This window comes from Conger conger, chromosome 9 (assembly GCF_963514075.1).
Source record: "Conger conger chromosome 9, fConCon1.1, whole genome shotgun sequence".
Lineage (NCBI taxonomy): Eukaryota > Metazoa > Chordata > Actinopteri > Anguilliformes > Congridae > Conger > Conger conger.
This window is the reverse complement of record NC_083768.1, coordinates 51546983-51567903: the sequence shown is the minus strand read 5'-3', so window position 1 is coordinate 51567903 and position 20921 is coordinate 51546983. Positions and strand designations below refer to the sequence as shown.

At 38.9% G+C, this 20921-nt stretch overlaps 1 protein-coding gene across 2 annotated transcripts in view; it reads left to right on the top strand.

The window, feature by feature from the left end:
- The first annotated feature begins 16199 nt into the window (after window positions 1–16199).
- Window positions 16200–20921, top strand: part of LOC133136793 (CMP-N-acetylneuraminate-beta-galactosamide-alpha-2,3-sialyltransferase 1-like) — a 29640-nt gene continuing 24918 nt past the window's right edge. The window contains exon 1 of one of the 2 annotated variants that reach the window (XM_061254526.1): window positions 16200–16458. The gene's annotated coding sequence lies outside the window, so the exon portion shown is untranslated. Of the gene's footprint in view, window positions 16459–17184; window positions 17416–20921 lie in introns of those variants that run through there. The other variant, XM_061254528.1, reaches the window with a different exon arrangement.

Sequence of the window (20921 nt, the reverse complement as noted above, 5' to 3'; positions counted from 1 at the left end):
TTGAGGCATGTTGGGACAGTAGCCTGGGCTGGTGAGAGTTTGAAAATGCTGTTAGCACAGGGGCTAGCTGGGGTGTGTATGCACTGAGAACACGTCCTGGTAACCCATCTGGCTCTGCTGCTTTACATATGTCAGTCCGCCACAGGATCTTTCTTACCTCCCCTGAGTTTAGCCCAAGAGCATCTGCAGTGGGGCTTGAATCACAGGGGGGGGGGGGCTGATGTTGGGGGCAGGTTGCAGAGGTTGTTGTGTTTACCTCAAGATCAACTGAAGAAGGCATTTAGCTGGCTCAGGGGTGAGGTGTTGTTGTTTGCCATCTTATTTTCCCTTTGTGGATAGTGATTTTCTGTAACCCTTGCCACAAGCTTCTAGAGTTGGAATCCAGGAACTGGGCTTCCAGCTTGTCATTTACTGAGTAACAGTATTACAATTACCATTTTATAAGATGACTAAATTATGCTATACACATGTCTTCATCCATCTAAATACATTAACTAAAACTACAAAAAAATATATATATTTTTTAAATAGATAAAATAAAATAAAGAAGAGGATGCGTTACAATACCCAGGTGAACACTAATGGCCGTAACATTCAGCTATAGCCACAATTTAAATAAGACCCATTCGAGTCAAAAGTGATGTGTTAAAAAGCAAGCAGGCATTTAGTCACAGCAGAGCAAGGAGATAGATATAAGTTAGGCTAAAGCTGTTATCTAAAACCTAAGCATACGGTGGTGTGCAAACGTTTGGGCATCCCTGCACAAAAAGCCTTTTACAATTAATATCTAAGTGAACAGAAGTGAACCTGACCTCTAAATGGTACAAAGTTAGACATGACACATTTCTTCAAATTTTAAAGCAAGATTCCTTTTTCAAAAACTTTTTTTTGTTTCAAAGTAAGTTTGGGAACCCTGTCAATTAGTACTTTGTAACTCCTCCTTGGGCAACTATAACAGCTTGCAAACACTTCCTGTAACCAGCTAAGCGTCTTTCAATTCTCGCTTTTGGAATTCTTCCCCATTTTTTCTGGCAGAACACCTCTAGCTCAGAAATATTATTTGGCCTCCTTGCATGTACAGCATGTTTCAGATTTCTCTACAGATTTTCAATAATATTAAAGTCTGGGGACTGTGGTGGCCATTCTAAAACCTTTATCCGTCTTTCCTGGAAGTCATTCATGGTTGATTCTGAGGTATGGATTATTGTCTTGCTGGAGTACCCAATCTCTCTTCAACTTCAATGCTTGGACTGTCCTTCAAACATTAGCCTCTAGAATTTCTTGATAATAGGTGGAATCCATCCTTCCTTACACTCAAATATTTCCTGTGCACCCAGCTGTCACAAATCAATCCCCAAATCATAATGGATCCACCTCCATGCTTTACAGTTGGCACAGTGTTCTTCTCTACAAAGACTTCACCCTTTTTTCTCCCAACATACCTTCTTTGGTGGTGGCCGAAAAAGTTTTTGTCAGTCCAAAGCACATTGTTCCAAAAGGCTTCAGGCTTCTCAATGTTTTCTTTAGCATACTTCAGATGCTTGATTTTGTCTGAGGAAATGCTTCTTTCTGGCAACTCTGCCATTTAGGTCTTTGTTGTTTAAAGTATGTTGTATTGTTGTTCTGCTAACAGTTATACATGTGCTATTCTTCTTCAGAGCTCTTTTGCAGTGATGTGTGGGTTCTTCTGAGCATTCAGGTCACCAGGTCTCTGGCCATTCTATCTGAAATATCTTGGTCTTCCAGACCTTGCCTTGACATCAACTGTTCCGCTTATCTTCCATTTTCTAATTCTGAGCGTGGAAATAGGCAGTTGGATATGTTGAGAGTTTCTTGCAGCCTTCTCCTTCTTGGTAGAAATAAACCATCTGCATTCTGACATCCTTGGACAACTGTGTAAAGGAACTCATGGTTGTTAACACCAGATAGAACAGCCAATGCAGTTGGATACTTTAGAAGGCAACTGCAGGGCTAAAAAAGTTTAGCCCTGGATTTATATTCACCTATATCACCTAAATCAACTGGGTCAGGGTCTTAGTAATCATCTTTTCAAAAAGTAACAAAGAATAATCCAAAAGGGTTCCCAAACTTTTGCGCAGAACCATTTTCCTTGTTTTATAATTTATAAATAGTAAAAAATAAAAATAAAAAGCAATCTTGCTTTAAAATCTGCAGAAAGGTCTCATGTTAATTCATGTTTAAAAACCATGTCTCATGTTTCATCCAACTAAATTATCTGTATCCGTTCTCAAGACAAAGGCAAAAGACAGTGAGCCAAACCTATAATGACCTAGTTCTTCGGTCTAAGAAAAAAATAATGCATGTTGTCAACAATCTTATTTGAAATGCTTTTTGGCTGCCCAAAAAAATATCACTCCCAGGGGACCCCAAGAATACCAGAATCCAAAAGCCCAGTCATAATTCAGTCTTTCAGTCTATCATGGGACCAAAGAAAATTAATTGATTTTCCCCTTTGTCTTCCCCCAAATTAATCTCTGTTTTTCAGTTACCCTTCTTTGTAACACATTCCTCTCTGCTCAATGGGCTCATGCTTGTAATTTATTTATCCATTACAAATTCTGAATTTATCTCTCCCCGCTAGATGTTTAGGCCTAAGAGGACAAGGTAAAATAGAGATGGTAAAAGATGCCTCTGGACAGACACAGTGAACAGAATTTTATTTTACAGCTTTAAAGATTTATTTTCAGGTGCTACAGAAGCTGTGCCAAAAGAAATACCAGCAACACAGCAACAGAGTGAGTTAATTTTTCTGTAACAGAACTTGTGTCCAAAAAAATCAAATGTGCATCAAGAGAAGAATGCACATGTGATTTAACATTGAACATCACTGATAGACTCTTCTGAAGTCACATTATTGTGATTTATTAACTTCAGCATCTTCATACTTAAGACTGTGTATAAGCTCATACACTCAGTGAGCACTTTATTAGGTATTCATTAAATTGCTGTAGCCTATCCACTTCAGAAGTTTGACGCGTTGTGTGTTCATTACATTATTACATTATTGGCATTTTGGCAGACGCTCTTATCCAGAGCGACATACAGTTGATTAGACTAAGCAGGAGACAATCCTCCCCTGGAGCAATGCAGGGTTAAGGGCCTTGGTCAAGGGCCCAACGGCTGTGCAGATCTTATTGTGGCTACACCGGGATTAGAACCACCGACGTTGCGTGTCCCAGTCATTTACCTTAACCACTATGCTACAGGGTGCCTGTTCAGAGATGCTCTTCTTAATATCAAACCTATAATGACCTAGTTCTTCGGTCTAAGAAAAAAAGAAGGCCCTTCTCCTCTGACCTCTCTCATTAACAACACATTTCTGCCAGCAGAACTGCTGCTCACTGGATGTTTTTACATTTACATTTTAGTCATTTTTCACACCATTCTCTGCAAACTCAAGAGACTGTTGTGCGTGAAAATCACAAGATCTGCAGTTTCTGAGATATGCAAACCACCCTGTCTGGCACCCACAATCATTGCACGGTCAAAGTCACATTTCTTCCCCATTTTGGTCTGAACAATAGCTGAACCTCTTTACCAAGTCTGCATGCTTTTATGCATTTAGTTGCTACCACGTGATTGGCTGATTAAATTTTGCATTAACAACCTGATGTACAGGTCTACCTAATAAATTCCTCACTGTGTATATATCTACAGTGCCTGTGTATATATCTACTGTGTACATATCAGTGCTGCTAAAGCGTGAAATAAGTTTACGAAAAGACCATACATTTAGCATTCAGTGGAGCTTGCACTGAAACAGAACTGATTGGCTTACTCCTGTTTAATAAATGTCAACAAATGCCTACACTAATGACTGCCGTCTCCCTTTCTGAAGGGGGCATTGACTGCTTCTTGTATCTAGTGGAGTGGTGTTAATGGTTGGTGATTAGCATTAATGTGTTTACATTTGCCTTTGTATCAACTTCGAGGGGTATCTAAGTAGTGTTGTGCACTATTAAATAAATATGACTTCAGTTTAATTCTTCACCACTTAGAATACAATCAAGTTTGAAAGCTGTGTCTTTCAAAACAAACACAGATACCAAACACAGTAATATGTGAAGAGTTGCTCCTTTTCAATAGGTGGGTCTTGAAAATGACTTTGTGATGCAATTGACTCATTTTGGGAGCACACTTCACAAGGTTCTAAGACTGTTCACAGATGAAGGCTGTGATATAATCGGTATGTCAACTTGCACTAACAATTGCATGTAAGAATACTATATTGTTACTTTACAAAGTTTGGTGAGTTTGTTGATCGCTAACACTGAGTTTACTTGTAAGTAAAATTTAAGAACAAATGGGGGTTTTTTTAGTGTCAGTTTGCTATTTTGATTGTGAAAATCCTGATTGTGTCATAAGCTAACTTGAGCTCCCCCGTCTAACTATCTTGCTACCATCTTTAACACCAACAGTACATGTATATCTATAGCATCAATGGCACATACAACACCAGTGGCTGTTACTATCATCTGTCATCACTACTATTAGGGCAGTAAGGATGTTTCATGCTTTATCTAACCAGTATTAGGATGCAAAGAGGATTTAATAAAGAATATTTTACCAACAGCATTAGAGTGTTGTTTTGCATGTGCCATAATAGACTGTTTCTGAGTGCTTCCAAACCTTGACATTATTATGCATGACCATGGCCAAAGACAAAACAAAATCTAAAAATGATCTCTACCCAGCTTTTCCTTATTTTAAAGACACCCTGATGGAATATTTCATGTAAAGCAGCAGCTCATCCCCTTTGTTGTAGAAATCAAGGAAATCTTGTGCAACAACCTTGGGGAAACTGAGTATAGCTGTGACAACCCAATGTGTGCTCTAAAGGCAAAACAGAAACCAAATGCTTTAACTGCCAGGTAGAGCAAGTGTTCAAGAGCCAGTCCTCTCTTTAGTCAGATTTACTTTGTTATGCATGTCCTAGGCACACCTTTTGCTCGATACAAAGGGGAAAGCAACGACATGCATATCAACAACCATTAACACCAGACCGCTTAGTACCGGGAATGGTCAACGCCCCTAATAAAGGGAGCATTGGATGGGAGAGGGAAGGACGATACCTGCCAAACTAGAGTCAGATACATTTATTTATTGTTTTATCTTTATTTGTATTTTATTGAACTTTTTCCAAGTGAGGGATTTTGAATTCTGTGGGAACTTTATGTGCATGTGCAGCGAAAGTGCCTGGCTGCATTATGTGTTTAATCAAAAGTTGCAGCCTTTTTAAAGATGAATCTAAAAATGTAAGAAATTTTGAAATGGGACTTGAAAGGAAAGGTATTTTTTTCATAGCATGTTTATTTAAGTTCACTGCATTCAGTTCAAAGCAAGCTTCTTTAGCTTGTTCCATGTATAGCCAGGCAAACCCGTCACACAGACTCAACAAACAGGTTGTGGCACTTGGTTGAATGTTTGTCCGAACTTCAACCACGTGTTGATTGAGAGTACATTTTATATTTTTGGACACAAATTCTGTTACAGTAAAATTGAAACTTGTGTAGGCAGAGAACAATTTCTTGAAGAAACTCACACTTGGCACAATACACAATTGACAACATTTGGAGAAAAGAGCAAATGGTGATGCAAATGATTATGCAAATAAATTCAATTTCAACTGAGCCGGGGAATTTGATTTGGTCTTCAGTACTTAGACTATGACAAGACTACTACTTGCAAGAGGTCAGATTATTTGACTGTTTTCAACATTAACTTCACATCAGGCTCCCTGGGTTGGTTAATGGTGGTTTACCTTCAGAGTTATTAATATAATATAAATAACTATTTTTTGGGGGGTATTTGTTCTCTACTTGAAAATGAGTCTAAAGGGACAGCACATAGAAATACCAATTGCATATCTATTAAATTCCTTTGCAGTGCATTTAAATACATTGATTCCGCTTTTCCTTTGCCTTGGGCAACACCACCAACATTGGGTTAAAACCAGGGTTAAAGAAGTGTTTTAATTCCCAGGTGAACTCCCATAGTACCATTGAGCAATGGTTGTTTTAGAATGTGAAGAATGTCAGTTGTTTAAATCACTCTGGAGAAACATGTGCTTAATGCCTAAAACATGTAAAAGTGTAGAGTTACCAAGTCTGTTTACCTACAATCATGTTCTTCTTTTCCTTAACTGTTAATTTGTCTCAGAAATGGCGAGTCCACACACGCAAAGGGTAGGACCTGACTGTAAATATGTTTTTAAAGAGCAGTATTGTACATTCTTCACAGTACTCCAAATAGTTTTAATGGCCATAAAAAGTTTTGCACAATTATTTTAATTCAGTGTATAAACTTTGGTGAATCATGCTTCCAATTAACACCTTTGTCGAAGGGGGAACAACTCTGATCCGGAATGTTCACAATGTTTTCTGGTTTTTGGTGTGACCATTGCCTTAGATCGGTTGTTAGAGGGTTGTGTGTGCTGGTTTTATTCTATTTGTGTTGTAACAACTTCTGTGCTTTAATGAAGTTAACTGCATTTTGCTGAATATTGGGATCAATTATATACCATGGCCACTGCCTTAGAACATATGGTATGTCAAGCTCAGTGAGCCTGTTTACACTTGGTCGTTTCATGCGTCTCAGATTGAGTGCATTTGTCTCTCCAAGATGCATATGACAACCGAAACTCCTCCCAAAGTATAGCGTCATGCATCCTCCAAACTGGAACATGTAACTTCAAAATGATAACAAGCCCTGACAATGCGCATGGTGTGCCATGGTGCGCGTGGTCTGCACAACATTTAAAATCAGCTGGCGGATGACCGCTCAGTCTAATCGGTGTGTGTGACTATTGTTTATATTGGGTGGCCAATGCCAAGACAAACACAAAAAAGCCTTGATGCCAATTCACAATACAATCTCAAACTGATGAATAATCTAAGCATATCGGCTGTTGTGGAAAAACAATATACAGCTTTCACAGAAACATTGGCTTTTTTGTACGGAAAGCAGTAGTTTTGTTTTTGTATATGTGATTTAATGAGATGTGCTCTGACAGTTCCACCATGCTTTTTGTTTATGTTGCTGTCTCCAGCTGCCTAAGGTCTGGACTACATCAAACTTTTAATTGTGGCATTGAAATAAACACACTAATGCACAAGGGAATCACATTAGTTAAGCAAGATGCTAATATTATCTGGCTAACGTGGGCAAGAACAACTGATGTTAAGGTTAAGGTTCAGCTTGCTATGGTGGCACTTCTTCACCAGCAGCAGTGATGAAATAACATATACTGTACTTCAGCTGGTGTCAAATGGGCTGTTGCACAATTAGCAATCAGAATGGGTGTTGTGGGTTTTTTAACCACTGATACGGGTTTGATTGGCTGTTTTAAGTAAAAATAGGGTGATATTTTGGCCAGAGAAAAGCAAAGTTTTTAGTTGGACCTATGATACCTATGATATTTGTAATGAGTACTTTGAAGGTGTAAATAAAAAATGTAAGCAGTAAAAATATATTGATATTTTTCTCTGAAAAGTAATTGAGTGAAAGTACAACCATACAAAATTAGAAACACTCAAGTAAAGAACAGATCCCCCCAAATAGTATTTAAGAATAGTAACAAAGAACAAATATCCACGTACTTCCCTCCCCTGAATGAAAAACAAGAATTTACTTAAAGGAAGGGACTGAATACTTTATTTGCTTATCACATTTCATGCCTTCCTCCACAGCCTAAACTGCCTGTGAGAGGTACAATGAGATAATTAGCATGCAACGTAGGCTTGCAAGATTGAAATACGAGTAAGCTTCTATATTCTATATTTCTATATCACATGAATATCCTCTGCAACAGCAATTCATCTTGGGAACCTCACCAGGAGTTTTACTCATTCCTGATAAAAGGTTCCCATGTGTAAATGTCTAATGCACTTTGAAGTTCATACCAGTTTTAGGCATTTCTGTAGCACTTGGAATGGCAAAAAAGTGCAAAGTTAACAAAGGCTTAGAAGACTCTTTTAAACCCTCAGCACAAGTGCTTGAAAGCTTCACTCAGTATTTCTTTATGTGAATGTAGAATTCCATTCTTTGGAGAAAGTTTTTTTGATTTGCCAGCTCATTTGTCTGTTTATGTCTGCAAATCTGGGATCATCTGATAAATATGTTGCTGAATAATTTGGCTTTCCATCTATCTTCAGCCATCACTCCAAATAGCAGAATGGAGGCATCAATTCTTACTTGTAATAAATAAAATGTGTCATGTTTTCCCAGCATGCTCTGCCATGACCACACAGTTGGCATAAATAATGGGTGCTGCCAGGTCCCCTCACCAAACCAACAGACCAATTTTTCACTGCAGGGAGAACTTCAAAGTGTTGTCTTGTTATTTCCTGTTGCTAGTTAAACTAAGGGACTTCCCCAGTGACATTTACCACTTGTGTAAGTGAGGCCCATTCATTTCCTGTCAAGGGCTAGCCTGTTGTAGAACAGAACAGTTTCATATTGTATATCTTCCTAAGTAAACCTTCCTATTTGCAATGTATAAATAACTAGCATTTTTTGCATAAATGAGCCTATTTAGGAAATGTGAGGCAAGCTCAAGTGCCTCATGAAATAATTATTAGACTTATTTTTTATACTTTTTAGAATTAAGTCCTCTACTGCTGTAGCATTGTTCAGAGATGCTCTTCTGCATAACACTGTTGTAATGCGTGGTTATGTGCATTACTTTCACCTTCCTGTCAACTTTTCATCTCGTTCCCAACTTCTGATACAGTTTCAGCCCGTATCTCTGCTTGCCTGAGTGACATCCAGAGCTGGATGGACAACCACCATCTAAAGCTCAACCCAGGTAAGACTGAAATGATATTCATCCCTGCTAATACCTCTCCCCATCTGGATCTCTCCATTTCCCTCGGGGATACCACACTCATGACATCACCCAGTGCAAGGAACCTCGGCGTGGTGATGGACAGCAGACTGTCCCTTTCCGAGAACATTGCAGCGGTGACCCGGTCATGCAGGTTCTTCCTATACAACATACAGAGAATCCGCCCCTTTCTCACCCCCCTTTCTCCTGGTCCAAGAGATGGTTCTGTCCCGCCTGGACTACTGCAATTCCCTCTTGGCTGGCCTCCCAGCGTCCGCCATCAGACCCCTCCAACTTATCCAGAACTTATCTGGTCTTCAACCTTCCCAAATACTCACATGTCACCCCCCTGCTTACTTCCCTCCACTGGCTGCCTGTCATGGCTCGCATCAAATTCAAAACATTGGTGCTAGCCTTCCAAGCAGTTAAAGGGTCTTCCCCAGCTTACCTACAAAAAATCATCAGACCCTACACCCCTGCCAGACCTCTTCGTTCAGCCTCCACATGCCGCTTGGCACCTCCCCCTCTCTGAACCTCCACCTCACGCTCACGACTACTGTCTGTTCTGGCTTCACGGTGGTGGAACGAACTGTAGAATCTCTCCCCACCTTCAAGCGCAAACTGAAGATGCACCTATTCAAGCAGCACCTTTCCCCGTCCCTCCCTACCTCCCTGTGAACCTTAATTGTTGTCTTTGTGATTTACTTTGTGTATCGGTATTTTTAGTTGGCTAGGTAAGCAGTATTTGGATAGTTAAGCTTGGTCACTTTTGCTTTGTTGTTTGTCTGATTATTTGTTCAAAAAAAAAAAAAAAAAAGGCCCTGGTCCTTATCTTTGTTGTACAGGTAGCAGTTGAAATTGTACTTCCCTCTAGGGTCTTTCAGAGCACTTATCCCTGGTTATGGGTATGCACGCCGCTCTGGATAAGAGCGTCTGCCAAATGCCATTAATGTAATGTAATATACGCTCCCGTGTTGAGGGTCAGGTAAGATGAGATGTTGTTGCCCACCTTTACTGCCTTGGGTCTCCCTGTCAGATGTCCATGACCCAGCTGCAGAGAGTGGTGTTCACACCTAAGCCCACCAGCTTGTGGGTAAGTATGGAGGGCCCTATGGTGTTGAATGCTGAGCTGTAGTCTACAAGCAGCATTCTCAGGTACTCCTCCTTTACCTCCAAGTGGGAATGTGCCTTGTGCAACGTGATGGCAATTGCATCATCTGTAGACCTTTGCGATATGTGCATTGCTGGGAATCCCGTGTGGCCAGTAACTGGATGTGATTCTTGATGGCTCGTTCAAAGCACTTCATAATGATCTATGTATAAGTGCAATGGGTCTACAGTCATTAAGGCATGTCATTTTGCCTTTTTCGGGGACGGGGATGATGATGAATGTCTTGAGGCATGTTGGGACAGTAGCCTGGGCTGGTGAGAGTTTGAAAATGCTGTTAGCACAGGGGCTAGCTGGGGTGTGTATGCACTGAGAACACGTCCTGGTAACCCATCTGGCTCTGCTGCTTTACATATGTCAGTCCGCCACAGGATCTTTCTTACCTCCCCTGAGTTTAGCCCAAGAGCATCTGCAGTGGGGCTTGAATCACAGGGGGGGGGGGCTGATGTTGGGGGCAGGTTGCAGAGGTTGTTGTGTTTACCTCAAGATCAACTGAAGAAGGCATTTAGCTGGCTCAGGGGTGAGGTGTTGTTGTTTGCCATCTTATTTTCCCTTTGTGGATAGTGATTTTCTGTAACCCTTGCCACAAGCTTCTAGAGTTGGAATCCAGGAACTGGGCTTCCAGCTTGTCATTTACTGAGTAACAGTATTACAATTACCATTTTATAAGATGACTAAATTATGCTATACACATGTCTTCATCCATCTAAATACATTAACTAAAACTACAAAAAAATATATATATTTTTTAAATAGATAAAATAAAATAAAGAAGAGGAGAAGTAGAGTACAGAATTATACTAAAAAGTTCATCCATCCATCCATCCATTATCTGAACCCGCTTATCCCGATCAGGGTTGCACGGGGGCTGGAGCCTATCCCAGCATACATTGGGCGAAAGGCAGGAATACACCCTGGACAGGTCGCCAGTCCATCGCAGGGCACACGCACCATTCACTCACACACTCATGCCTACGGGCAATTTAGACTCTCCAATCGGCCTAACCTGCATGTCTTTGGACTGTGGGAGGAAACCCACGCAGACACGGGGAGAACATGCAAACTCCGGCCGACGGGGATTCAAACCCAGGACCTCCTTGCTGTGAGGCGGCAGTGCTACCCACTGCACCATCCGTGCAGCCCTAAAAAGTTCAGCAACATTTTTTTTTGTTGTTGATCCATTTTCCACTTAACCTATTGACATTTTAATCAATAATTGTTGCACCATCTTAAAAACATTAAAGAAACATTGGAAGAGAACTTTAATAGTTTAAGCACATTAAGTCGGATTGTTCACTGTTGAATGTATATTGTTGTTTCTCAAAATAAGAACAAGATTACTTGCCAATAAGAAAATCTGGGTCTTTTCATGTTTCTGACTATTGTGGGTACCTGTGCCATGAGATTTGTAAAAGTCACATGTCTCCTTGAGACCGCACTCAGGCATTGTCAGTCACAAAACCATCAAAAGCTTATCACTGCTATGCATTTCACACCAAAACACTGAACACCTGATATTTAGAGGTTAGGCAGCAAACAGAACAGACTGTGGCAGCAGCTACTTCATGGATGTAATGTTTCATGGCCTGTCTTGGTGAACCAAGAGAAGAGAAGGAACCTGTCTGCTACATAGGAAAAATACACGAACACTCTTTTCATACTTGACATCAACCAAATTAACTTATCCTAGCATCCCTTATTGACTGCTGAAAAAATGAATGCTGATGCATTTTCTTTTGCAGTGTATTATTAATGTTCCAAGCAAGCCTAAATTAATTACCAATGATTACAGTCAAAAATTATCTACGAGTCTTAGCACTTATAACAGCATGGCGTGTGGTGCACTATTCGGCACATTGCTGAGTGCAGTAAAGTGTAGGTGCCATCAGTGGCTGGGTTGCATGTTTCCGGATGCTTCTGTGAAACACATGACTTCTCACTTTCTCATAATCACTCAACTGTCAACAAGAAAATGTTATTGAACAGTGCTACAGTGCTGGGGGAGCCAGCTGCAGCAGGAAACAGAGCTTTGAAGTCTGCCAAACCAAGCTTTTAAATGGCCTTATAGGGAACGTAAATTAATGCATCGATTCGTTTATTCAGTTCTCTGCAGTAATAAATTGTACAGTATATTGAATCATATACAGTAGGCTACTTGATTTGATCAGTCTGTAACATACACCATAATGCTGCTGTGATATGTAATGCTTCTTGCTTCAATGTTTGTTCTTTTATGTACAATTACAACTGTATTTATTTATGTAATGTTAGAGCACATTGTTCTTTGACAGATTAAATACAAACATTCCCATATTTTTTCCTTCTTGTCAGTAGAGTGTTTAGACCAAATAGTCATCATTCATAGTTGATAATTTTCGATTTAGTAAATACCAGCAATGCAAAAATATGTCCTTGTCCTCACAGCCATTATTAGCCCCTTCCTTTGGCATATATTCTCAAATTGTAACAGTCATGTTTAAATAATACAGATTACTTACTTTATGTAGCTTTTTTTTCAAACATACACTCTGATAAATTGAAAGCATGTACCCATTAACCTGAAGGGAACAGCAGTATTATCTGCCAAAATAATTTAAAAAAAGAAATTATTAATTAAGATTACACTCTTAAGCAGCTCACAAGGACATGCTGAGGCCTTGCGAAACTCAAACTGTGTGGTCAGAGTACAATTCAGATTGTAAAAAAGTAATTCATTGCAATGCTGACAAGTCTTCCTTCTGAATGTCATTGCTTTTCATCAAATGATTCCCACCAGATCTTTCAAAATATTTTCCAGCCAAACTAAGACAAATATACCGAGACCTATAGTGGCTGAGCTGACTATGCCATGTTCCTCCACAATGGCCATGTTCTCTGTTTCCACTTCAAAGACTTGAAGAGAGATGGGCTAGAGTGCCTAAACATACAATTTAATGACATGAGTGTCAGGCTCTGCTCTCAGACTGATTTACATCGCACCCCTCCCTGGGGGTGAGTCTTCTCTTTTGCAGCCCCCAAACTCCAAAACCTCTGCAAGAACTGCCATATTTGTTGAATAAAAATGGTCCCAGAAACCATTTTCCTACTTTAAATCCTACTTTAATTTAAAATTGAACTTCTCACCTTTCAGGATGTGGGAACTAGTGCAATACATAAGTATTTGAAGAATGGCTCTGTACTCCATCACGTTGGATTTCAAATTAAACAGTGAATATGAGGTTAAAGCATAGAATCTCACCTTTAATTTGAATGTAGGAATTACATGCCTGTATAGTCCATTCATTTCAGGGGACCTAAAGTAATCAGTTGACAGTTGGCTGTTTCTGATTAGTCAGGTGTATTCAATTGCTTCCATCGTGCAAGTTTAAGAAAGCTCTCAGTATCTAGTCTTGATTATATGCTTTTGATTGCCGTTGGAGGCTGTTATTGCCATTTGTCACCATGAGGGTCAGAGTTGTGCCAATGACAGTCAAGGAAGCCATTACCAGGCTGAGAAATGAGGAAAAACAGCCAGGGACATATGGTCAAACAACAGGCTTACCAAAATAAACTGTTTGGAACATCATTAAGAAGAAAGGGAACATTGGTGATCTCAGTAATGGCAAAGGACATGATAGACCAAGGAAGACAAATTGGTAGTGAATACTTTCAGATCTACTACAATCTGTCTCTCATGCTGTTTATCCTCAATGCCAGAACTTAGAAAGGGGGTGCAAATATATGAGATCAAACATTGCTCTATTGATCAAAATCAATACAAATGCAAGCATTTGTATTTGTCCTGTATTTCAATTGTGAATTTAACTCAAAGGTCAAAAAATACATTATGTCTTAATTGGCATGATTCAATGAGACAATGCAAATCAGGAGTATTTTGAAAGGTTTATTGCCACTAAACCCAGCAGTAGCTCAGTCAGAATGCAGTGTTTCAGTGGCACGGTAGTAGTACCCTCCCATTTTAACAGTGACCGTCAACAAATGTCAGAAAACTATTATATTCGCAGGTAGTACATATCCTGTCAAACTGAAGAATGGATTTGTTTTTTGCATATTTATGATTATAATAAAAATGCTTATCCATTCCTATTTAAGCTAGGAATAACATGTTAAGTTTAAGTCTCCTCACGTTTTATTTAGAAAGCAATAGCATTCATTATTTTGTAGGTCCACCAACATAAGGATTCTAAAAAACCAAAACTAATTAATCAAATCTTAAAATTAAAATACATTATTTTCTGTAGGAATATGGATTGAATAAATCAGGTAATCAAACATTTTTTTCAGTAAAATTCCAGTAATTAAAAAAATATATATATATTTTTAAAGAAAATAAAAAACAACACGCACCATTTCAAAAAAGGAAATAAGAGCAAAGCTTAGGTCCAAACAGTAAAATCATTTGTCACTTTGACTTTTTGTCCAATAACTGTCAGTGAGAGCATGGTTATATAACACCTGGCCATCTTTTTCCCACCAGCATTTAATGGCGTCGGTTTTCTCCATCTGCACCTTACACCAGCTTCCACAGCCTATCTAACAGGAGGTCTGTCATATGCTAGCCCCTTAATGCTACCAGATTTGTCAATCTATGGCTGCCTGTCTGGTTGGTCCTGTCAAAGGCCTGTGTCAACACCAGACAGCCTTGTGCTTGTTGTGTGCTGCCAGCAATCCATGTAGCCATTTCTTGCTTATTATCCTACTTTCATGATTAAAATAAATTGTGTTGTGAGCTAATTTAAAGGCAAAAGCAAAAAGAGGGGAAAAAAGAAGAAACATAATGTAAAAGGTTAAAGAAATAACAAGTAAGCAAGTAGGATATTTCACAAGTACTCGAGACCAGTACAGTACAGATCAGTACAGCCCAGTCAGATTCAGTCAGGCCTTTCAGCTCTTGGAGGATATGCCAGGAACAGGAGACTAGCCACTAAGAAATATAGGTTTGCTCAGAGCACATATAGAGTAGTGGACAGAAATATCTATATCAGAAATGAAAATAAATGCATTCAGGTGTTTTCATGTGGATTTTTAAACGGAACACATGAAACAGAAATGTTGCTTGTAAACAACTGTCTGTTAAAAAAAAAAAATTCCCACCACTGTAGATTTTGCTTTGTTTATGTTGTAGTGAAAACAACATGAGTCATTAGGGTCATGTCACGTAATGTAATGTAACGTAATGGTCAGTTATTGATGTTAGTGGGTGTCTGTAGAATTGTGAGCCCATACCTCATAGCCTATTCCTTCAGGTAATATCCATGCAAAAATATTATTACACTGAATCACCATTGTTCTTTCTATAAGAGAGAGGTTTTTAGTTCTTTTGAAGAAGAAAATAAAGACTGATACATGAAATAGCATTTGCCCTACTGATGATCTGTCATGTGGGATTTTATCTAAAAAAAAAAACTAAAAAAACCTTAAACTGAAATCTTGATTTGCTAAATCAAGATTTGAGGATAGCAGAAATGTCCATTTATTTTTATGTCCTCTAAGGATGATGGGTCATATTTAACTCCACAGAGATGTGAAATTTAATGCAAAGTAAGGTTGAGATCAGTTCAAAACAATGTCAATTAAATCCAAGACAACTGGCATGACCGAAAAATCTCAGGTAGTATTTTGATTAAGGAACATCTCTGAATGGGAAATGCTGTGCAGAACTTGCCATTCTAATAAGTGTGGCAAGGAAATAATTTAATAAATGCATTGACCCGTCAGGTAATTCCAGAATGTTTGAGGCATTATCACCTCTAATCACTAATACATTGTATTTATTCATCCACAAATGACTTGAGCTATAGATAGGCTACTAATACATAATGGGTATAATAGGTGCAATGTTTCCACCGTGTTTGGAACCTGTGAGTAGCTCAGTCACAAGTAATGCAATTTTGAAATATCAATGGAATGCACTTATGTCTTGTGAAATGTCGATATACAAGGTTGTCATTAAATGCATCGTAATCACTTTTCTATACAGACCTTGCCAGACAAAAATTGCTTGACGTAGCCTACAATGTACTCTACTTGATAATTTCGATAAACGCCTTCCCATTCAATCCCGCTTTGTTTTTTCAGGCGCTCGAAGGGGGCGTTGCGATGTTTTGCATCTCCAATCCACGTGGCCGCAACTGGATATTAAAAAAGCCCGATCCGCGCTGCTGTAGCATAGACTGTCTTGCGACGGTGCTTCGGTCTGGTAGAATTGGCTACTGTAGCGGACGTTTATGTGTATACGACCACAGCTACAACGTCACTGCAATGTGAATAGCGCATGGTTTGGAAAAGTGTCCCTCCACTTATAATCGACAACTACGAACAGGACACATTTTTCTTTGAGTTCTTTCTTTACTTTGTGTTCAATTTAATGATGGAAATAAGGGTTGACTATGTAATGACTTCAAAGGATATCAGTTTCTCGAGTACGGACAGCCCAAGATCGGAAGTAAGTAATATGACCAATTCATATCTTGACACTGCTGCAGTGACTGTGTTCGTGTCCTGTATGGTCATGTGCATTATTGTTCTGTTATAATGTATGTATCTAGTTATTTCTAACCACGTAGCAGCAAATGGTATTATCTTGATTCATAATGTAATCCTTATTCTGAAGTCTATAGCATAAAAATAATCCATGCAGCAGTTGAAGTAAAATCAGTTCAGGCGGCCACTTCAAGAGGTTAAAACCGAATACATATATTTTCAAGAACATCAAAATGTTCGTGATTTAAAAAAAAAAAAGGCAAGTAAAATATTGTTGAATGTCTTTATTTTGTGGGAATAGACTACGTGTAAGAAAGGCTGAAGCCACTGTAGGTTTCTACCAAAACCCTGTGTTTGATTGTTTGTGGGCGATCTTTATCCCACTGTACCAACGTTTTGTTCGGTTGCTAAGTCTTTCGTTGGTTTTTTTGTTATAGCCTCACATAGGCCTATAATGTTATCAGTGAAAATACAATGATTGTATGATTTTAAGTAGACACATCTGTGTAATCAACTGATATACGGTAGGCTACAGAGGTGATATTCATTTGCTACAAATAAGACAGATATGGAGCCACTCGATACTTTGTAGTTTTGCAAGCACCTCGTGCTTGACTGAAGATCATGTGAATATAGGAAGTCTATAAAAGCAGCATATGCCGACAGCCCTAAACCACAACCTCGGTAATGGGTTTCATCTGTCCCGCTGAACGACACGCAAATCCTGAAAGACGCCCTCAACAACTAGGAATAAATATAAAGTAGAATTTTTAAAGGCTGCTACATGCTGACATTCGATAAAAATGTAACTTCAAGCGAAGCTATATGGATGAACTATCCTACTACGTGAAATGTGTTCAAGCGTGAATGCTGCCATGGAGTTTACCATACGGGAATTTGGTTTGGCACTGAAATACTGGTAAGCAACAGCCTATAGTAAGAAGCATTCAATAATGCTATTTGTCTAGCCGAAGATATATAAAAACATGGAAGAAATTGAACTGTATTTACTTCCTCGTGTAAATACAGGAAGTAAAGGAAGTATAGAAGTCTGAAGATCATGTAGTGGTAATTAATTACAGTGACATAGTAGTAGATTTTCAGATAATTTTCGGCGGTGATGACAGGTAAATCATTATTTTCAAACAGAAAGACATAATTTTTGTGTCAGTTGAGCTGGACACACATCAGCTCCATGGCTAAAGCGATCTAATATATTATTAATGGTCAGGAATATAATATGACATACACAACCCTGCCTCTTCTAACCTGAGTTTAAGAACAAGTAATTGGTACAACCTGTTATAAACAGTTAGAGCAGTTTAGTGGGTTGCATGTTCTTAAATTATTTGTTAGGGCCATTGTATCACTGATAGTTGATTATGTACCATCATTTGTGTAATGCTATAAATATGAAAGATTTAATGTCATTCCACTGGTGTGAGAAACTTGAAGCATGCAATGTAATGGGTCCTACATTTTACCCCCATCTAGTGGAGAGTTGTCTCAAATAAAACAGAGGGCCCTCCTTTCAGATTTGGATTTTCCTGAAAAATGAACCCTCTCATATTCCTTTTAGGATATGCCATAATATACTAACAGTGTATCATTGTCTACATGTTGTTTTTGCATTCACTTTCAAGGTGCAAACCTGTAGATTTGGCAAAACCTGTAGCTCCTGCTGAGTGTACTACAAATGCTTTCAGTTAAGATGTGTTTTCTAGTCATGCCCAGTGCCAGATGTGGCATACATACCTGATCATGATCCAGAATGAGGTAGATGTTTTGTAAATCTAGTATCCAACCAGGAGAACAATGGGCGAGGAATCTATCAGGTATTGGTATAATACATTTTCAAAATACGATTCAAAATTAGGAAATGGTAGGAAAATATGAGGTACGTTCAATGTTCAATATCCAAAATCTGCCTTAAAACATTTGGTATTTCATTAATATTGTTTGATTTCCATTCTCCATAACAGTAGAGCAAATGCATCCTGTTATCCCTGCAGGATATCATTAACATCGAAAAACATTTTTATATAAAGTTCCGAAATAAAAGCTGGGGTTGTTTATTTGAATATTTGTCCTTAGCATGAGTAGACTGTTAGAATATCCAATTATTTGGAAGAACTTGTAGTATGGGGCAAGTGAACGAAAAATAAACATAATATCTGACTTGTGTAATATAGGCACCAAACCAAAATACTGTAAACAATTTTTGTAGTATTTTTGTATGGATAGCAGTAGAATGTCATTATTATTGATGAAAGCGCCTGCTTTGAAAAACTACAATGTGATGTGTTGTACCCTACCTTGGTTAACAACCAGTTGGCTTCCACTTGTCTTCAGTCATACCTGTTAATCAAGAACTGAAGCACGTCTGCTTCGCCCGGAGACAGGCTCTCTGTGTGCTGTGGGAATTGGAGGATTGGCCTGTTTCAAAGAGATAACTGCAAAGTAAATGCCTTTTTAGCCTCTGATTTCAAAGTTGCCTACAGTCCCCAGCTGTGTTATGCTTTCTTTCTGAATCGATGCATGTATATTATTCTGTTAGGTAGAGAAAATATCATTTTGTATGTTTGACATAAGAGTTGATTAATTGAGCCTCTCCCTGAAGCACATTTGAAATGCTTACATTTCTGTTCTTTGGCTGGATTTTTCAGACAGTTTAAATGCTTACACCCATTATCTACTGTAAATACTCGCTGGTAGTTCAGGCTCCAGATGAGTTTTCATTATCTCTTGCTATAGTAACGAGGACCTCTGTTTGCTAGATTTGTCGGTCGAGTCAGTAGTCTTGATGTGGGAAGATGCCAACTTTGACATGATGTTGTGCAGTTCAGGTGTGGTTGTGAGTAATGTAACAGGAAAGGTGTCATTATGTGCCACATCAACCAGCTCTGACTGATAACAAATCAACTTCGCCTATTCATGGAATAAAAATGTGTAACCATATAATGAAAAGGACCAACCCGTTTAATTGCATTTGATCTGATCAAATGTGTCCCAGCCAAGAAAGCAGGTCTAATTAGTCACCATAGTCACAGCTATATTACTGGGGTATTCATTGGGTATGGATAAACACTACATACAGAGGTCTTTTTTCCTTTGTAAATTCCAGATGGTTTCCTCTGCCGTAGAGAGGCCCCCTCTTGAGCCACTCTTTCAGCAAAGAATGTAAATTTTCGCCTGTGAGATATATTGCTTCAGCCTCACAGGAAAATCCCAGACTCCCACAGGAAACCAAAGGCAGACTTCCACTTTGAAACTATACTTTTGGGAGAGTCGAAATGCTGAAGGGGCAAAAATGTCCTTATGGTCAAACTACGCCGGTACTAATTCAGAAGTGCCCCACAGACATAGGCCATAATAGGCTAAGCAAGTGAAGTCAACAATTTTAACATTACAAATATACACTCAGCAAGCACTTTATTAGGTATGTATTACACTTCTCCTGACCTGTATCCACATGATTGTATGCATTGCACTGCTGCCACACAATTGGCTGATTACATAATCGCATGAATAAGTAGGTGTAATAAAGTAAAAAATTTTCCTAATAAAGTGCTTGTGAGTGTATTTGCCTATGTGTGTGATTGCTAACTGATTATGACCAGGAGTGTACTGACAAAGGACACAATTGGACTTTCTTTAGAAGTGTGGCTCCCTCAATTAGTGGAGTATAGTCTTCTGCCAGTGACATGTCTGGGGTCCGCAGGTTACCGTTTACTGTCAGTGAGAGCTTTTCTATGGTATTTTCCAGAATGACACTCAATTGTTAATGGCTCACAAGCAAGTGCATTTGAAGAGTTACATGTGCTTCAAGCACAGCTGCCAGCTCCAGGAATACATGTTCGTTGCTAAGTGGTATTGGGGTTTTTGGGATATTTGCTGGAATGTTTAATGTTTCCATTTCAATATAACTGCATATTTTGAGATGCAGGTTTACATTATATTATTATGCTTTTTGTTGGCAAGTTGTTCTTTAAGCAGGATAATGACCTCGGGCTGGGCATTAGGCAGGTTGAATGCCCTTCATGGAGGGAAATGATTAAAGACATAAATTATAAGCCTACTGTACCCATTTGATCATGTGACTGCAACCTATTAAGCCTACTAGTTGGTCAATAGGTACCTTCTCCACGATTTGACTGGGGAGATTTTTTTAGGATTGGGCCCCATTAAATGGAATATTTGCAGTTCTCTCGCTCTCTCACTTTGTGTTTTTCCAGCCAGTTATCAGAGAGCTGCATTCTGCCACAAGATAAATAATTCTAACTAATTTGAATAGTTTCTTTTCACTTTTTTCCACTTTTGTGCTCACAAATTTTGCTTTTCTGTATACAAAGGATTTATCTATGCAGGAAAAACCCTGCTTTGGGCTTTGAATGTGCTTCGTTTTGGCTGGGAATTGGGACAGCC